Source organism: Rhyacophila brunnea, unplaced genomic scaffold (assembly GCF_057557595.1).
Source record: "Rhyacophila brunnea isolate RB1 unplaced genomic scaffold, BYU_Rbru_1.0 scaffold_133, whole genome shotgun sequence".
NCBI lineage: Eukaryota > Metazoa > Arthropoda > Insecta > Trichoptera > Rhyacophilidae > Rhyacophila > Rhyacophila brunnea.
The window spans coordinates 796,820-802,610 of record NW_028232789.1 but is presented as its reverse complement, the minus strand read 5'-3'; positions in this window follow the sequence as shown (position 1 = coordinate 802,610).

Genomic DNA, 5,791 nt, shown 5'->3' with positions numbered 1-5,791 from the left:
ACGGGGTAAAAAATTACATTTTTATTATGATAATTGATAATTTTCACTCACAATTAGATTTTTGTGGTTCATCAAGCAAATAAACATGCCTTGAAAAATATATGACTAAAACTGTTGATTACAATTTTTTTAAGGCATAGATTTGCGATTTCATGTATACCCCAGGCGAGGTAAAATAAATTGATCAAAAATACAAAAAATATAGCAAAAATAAATATTAAAAATATTAGAACTGAACCTTAATTACGTCAAAGAAGTTGTTTTATTTTGCATAATTGACAAAAATATATTATGATTATTTCCAAAAAAAACCAGTTGAATTAAGTTGGATAATCGGATGTGTAGAAATTAAAAAAATATAATTAAGGTTATTGGTAATAACCAAATGACATTTTTAATACTATATGTATTTTCCAATGATAAAAATCAAATATATATTCACATAAAATGTTTTACACTAGATTTTTTTACTAAGCTAATCCGTCTATATAATTTTTATTACTATAATTTATGAATTTATAAGGCATTATAAATAGCTATAAGACTGGTGCAGAAATTTTATTTTCACAAAAAAAATATGTGTTTTATGAATATATACGAGGATTATATACATTTTCTTCTATTTCATGGGTATAAATATTGATCATGTTATAATAAAAAAATGATTTCATGATAATGCAGCCCATAAAAATTCAGCTGCTAAATAATTCAATATAACTAGATATAAGGCTTTTTTGAAACGTAAAAATAAAACGAAATAAATTTTGAGATAAAATGGGTGAAATTTTAAATTTTTTTTTTTTAATTTTATCATTAGGATTAGATTACAATTTAGCATAAAACTAAATTATAAAAAATATTATGTTTATACAAAACTGCTTTTACATCAAATAAACCATATTTTATCTTATCGATCATATTTATGGAACATTAAACAACACGTGTTAATTTTTACAACAACAAAATCTAAAATCTATTGAATTAGCATATTATTGAAAATATTTGGTTTTAAAAAATATTTTTACAAGTAAAGCTGCATATTAGATCATGCATACTATATCATTCTGTAAATTTTTTTTAAAGAATATCAGCAGAATCACATGCGATTTTTTTAAGAAAGAATCAATGTATAAGTTGCAATAAGTATAATAATTTTTTAAGTGATTCATTTATCATATAGAAAATATGCTTAATTTTTATTCCTTTAAGATTGAATCAAAAACATGATGAGCATTTTAAAACTAAATATGGGCTATAAGCGGCTTTTAGCACTTATTTAGGCATTTTAATGTCCAGAATCCTTTAGAAGCAGATAGCTATGTTATGCTAAAATATGATAATTTCATTTTTAATTTGAAATTTTAAAAATAAAAAAAAACATAAAGTTACACATAATATGGGGAAGAACTGTGTATATGTAATAGCAGAATTATAATCGTTTTTAATATCCTTTTACTTGATTTTTGAAGGGAAGCTTTTTGAATTTTTCCTCAGGTCTTCAAAAACATCTTTCAAAATATTAATGCTCATAGCGGCAAGGTAACTTTAAACATTAAATAATACAAAATATAAGTTTTAATACGATATAGAATGTAAAAATGCAATAGTAAATTATATTTATCCATATAATTTACTTTTTAAATTAAATTTATTTATCACTGAAATGTATGCATTTTTTTGTATCTCAATATCTTGAAAAAAATAATCAAAAAAATATTTTTTCATTTTATTATCAAAGAATATAAAAAATCGCAATTCTGGTAAGATAAAATATTTTTCCCATCTTAATTCGGATCTTACCTAATATGATCTATGCTTCTTTTTTATTATAGTTCTACTCATGAATATAAATATTTCATGATTTTGTATAAATTTTATTTTTTGAATATTTACGTTATGATCTGCTGAGGATATTTATCTGAATATACACGCGAGCTTAGAAAAGATCTTTTTAAAATTGATATTATGATTTGTTATTCTCGTTTTATATGTTTATTCGATTGGTTTAGAAATAATGGGATTTGGTATGTAGCCTAAAAAAACTAATTCTTCTAATTCGAAACAAGAAATATTCTATATAATCTTCCATTTGTATCATTTTTGATTATAAGATATATTAGAAACACATTTGATCTGCGATTATTTTAATATATCAGAATATTTATCATTAATTGTGAAAAATATGTAACATTCCTCGAATTTAAAAATTAGCAAGTGCAATCGTTTTCTTATAAAATTTTTTTTGTGTTGTGTATATAATTTAATTGGAAAATAAATCATTTGAAAATATTTTTGCCGCACAAAAAAAATATTGTATTTATTATATGTTTTAGAAGGTTTTTTTATTATTCTAAACTTTCTTAATTCTTTTTTTCGGTAAAGATACAAATAAGCAAAAAAATTGTAACAAAATCAGTTTCTCGATACTTGTTTATAGAAACGTACAGAAAAACCAGTCTTATTTTTCAGGTAATTTCTTTTTGTTTTATCTGAGTATAAAAATTCATAAAAAAATGTAGCTATTTCTTAAATTATTAAAAAATTCCGATACTGAATATCTCACGGTAATACAAATAAAAATTAAAAAAAGTGTAAAAAAGTGGATAAAAACTTATTTAGATGTCATATAAAAAGACTGCTGATGAAATAACAAAAAAATCTGGTAAAAAAACAAAAATAAAATCAAAACTGAGTTCTAGTTAGAATTAAGATTTGAAAAGTTACATGCAGAGTTTCGATTATTACCTTTTAAAATAATAAAAAAGATACTATTATTGCGTAGTATATTTTGCTCACAAGTGCCTATAAATTATCGAAAAAAATGTGTATGATAAACATAAAATCGTAAAATTCTAAAATAAGTAGCAAAAAATCATGAAAAAACATTTATGAGAAAAACTAAATTACAAGAGGGACACAGAGTAGATGTTTTTGGGGCATTATTGGAATAGAATGAAGTTCAGAAATTAAAAACTTTCTGATGCATGTGACTAAAAAAATTTATGAATCTATAAGATATATCTCTAAAATATGTTTGAAAATTTTTTATGCATAAAAACATAAACGTGGCAGATATTTTAAAAGGCCTTAAACAGATTTTTATACATACACGAATAAAGTCCTATAATAGAATAAATTTTTAATTTAATCTACAAACTGAATTAAAAGTAAATGAAGGATAGTTTTATTTTTATATATAAAAAACAAGCAAATTTAAATTCATAGGATGTACTTTTTCTTGGCAAAATACTAATAAATCTTAAATGCTTTTAAAAAATATATGCAACAATTTTCATTTTTTGATAACTTTCTAAATAGAAGGGACAGAAAAAAATTATGTTTTAATGTAAATGATGCAACGTATTATTCCATTTACCCATTTTCTGGATTTTATTGTGTATCAATATCCTTTAAAGGATAAGAGGGTTTTTATTTTTTAGTTTCTTAACATTTAGAGATTTATTTATTCAATAACTTTTTTTTCAAGCTAAATTCGGCAGAGATCACACTTTTTATATTATGATAACTGTATAAGCGTTATATTTTTGTATAATAATAACTGCGAAGTATTCTAAATATGATGCTTTAGATTCCATAATTTTCACATTTCGTTATACACCTGTCTACATATTGAATTTTTGTGTTTGGGATTGACTTTTTGGTCGTGTTAGTCAAATCGTATTTAAGAAAGAAGAAACTTAACAAATCTATTTTTTTGTTACGATTTATATAACACATTGGAACTAGATATATATTTAATTTCTAATTGGTTTTACTTGCTTTTCTATTTTTCGCACTGTAATTGTGTTAAATATAATTTTATTTCATTAATATTAGAATAAGACAAATTTATTGTAAAATATTTTATTCGGATATCATTAACCTTTTTATTTCCAGATCAAAAAAAATTGCTCAGATATAAATGATAAATTTTAAATCATTTTACCATGATACACGTTTATTATTTATTAATCGATAATCGAGTTTTTTTTAAATTGTTTACAAATAGTAAAAATGTTCGAACGATACTAGGACTTTATTCCTGTTTTATATCAGAAATAAAAATAGTGATATAAAAAAAAGCATATGGAAATTATTTTGAAATTCTAAAATCTAAGAGTATCTTACCGTCGAAATCATGCTGGAGAATCAATCTAAAAAGAGGTGGATTATATCAACTATTAACTTAATATATCAAGATCTTTTATAGAAAACATACATATTCAGATCAAATTATAAGTGGTTTGATATAAAATTCCACGTGTTTAAAATACAAATTATGCTATAGTTCAAACAGAATTATTCAAAAAATATTATTTAAACTCAAAAATACGTTTTTATTTATCTTTTTATTGAGGTGTTATGTTATTTGTGATCGGTACTATTTCACTTTCATTAGGATAATATCTTTCGATAAAAATTCAATATTAATAGAGTATTTGTAGAAAAATTAGATTCTAAATAATTTTTTAGATGCAAACTTTAATGAATTTATATTTTTAATTGCAAAAAAAGCATTTAAAGGGCTTTGATTTTTGTGCGAAAACACCCCAAATACCACTTGTTTTTAAACAGTTAGTTAATATATCCATTCATTCGCAGTAAAATTAAAGAATTAAAATATATTTGATTTATTATAAAGTAAATAAATATTGGTTCCATGTCAAAAATATTCAAACATGAATAATTTACACATCAGTGTCAAATTACGTACGCTCGAAAAATTAAAGTAACAATCAGATGTTTTTTTGTGTTTAATAAATAATTTTATAATGATAAAAATCCAGATATACAAATTCAGCAGTACTTTATATATTTCTTTTTGAAGAGTAATTTTTTTTATCCGAAAATTTAAAACTATAGATCGGATTTTTTTTCATAATAATATAGACAGTGAAAGATGTTAATAAGTATAGAGTTGCCCATCTATTATAAAATACAGAATATTATAAAGAATTAAAAAAAATTGTATTTTTTTCTGAATAAACTAGAAAACAATGTTTTAATAATGATTTTAAGAACGGAAAGCCCTTGGAGCGTTATTATAAGTTTTTTTCTTGCTGAAAAAACCAAAATTTGCAAATACTCGAAGCTGAAACTTGCCTTATTTCAGCTAATATCTTGTTTATTTTAGGCAATTATTGCGTATCAAGTATTTTAATAAATATTAACACTATTTGGCTATAGAAGAAATAAAAACTTTATTTTTAGCAATATTTTTTATTGATCTTATTTAAGATATTTCTAGGTATTATTAATTCATAAATTCTTGTAATATATATGCATTAGCTATCTTAGAATTTTTTGCAACATTTAATTGATATATTTATAAAAATTGCGCCTAAAATCATAGAGATATAAAAGATCTGAATAATAAATTATAATCACCAACTATGTATTTGCAAACAAAAATATATTTAAACAGTGAATTTTTATATATATTTTATTTATTATAATTTTAAGTCCTGAAAATTTTGTATTCCCTAAAAAAACTATAAAAATAAATTTCATATTAGATGGTTATTTTTGTTTATTTTAAAGATAAAAAATTTGATAGATATAAGATCGTCAACTTTATTTTTTTTTGACCCGAAGTTAGAATATTATGTACGGCCAGATTTAAAAATAAGGCAAAATTTTTCTAAATTTTTGAAAGTTATAATACTAGACTCTTACTTAAAAATAGCAGAATTTTTTTTTGATCATTTTGAACCATTTAAATTGGATATTAACTATCAAAGGATGAAATTTTAGGTATTATATTAAAAATCAAAAATCTATGAGGCTTTTT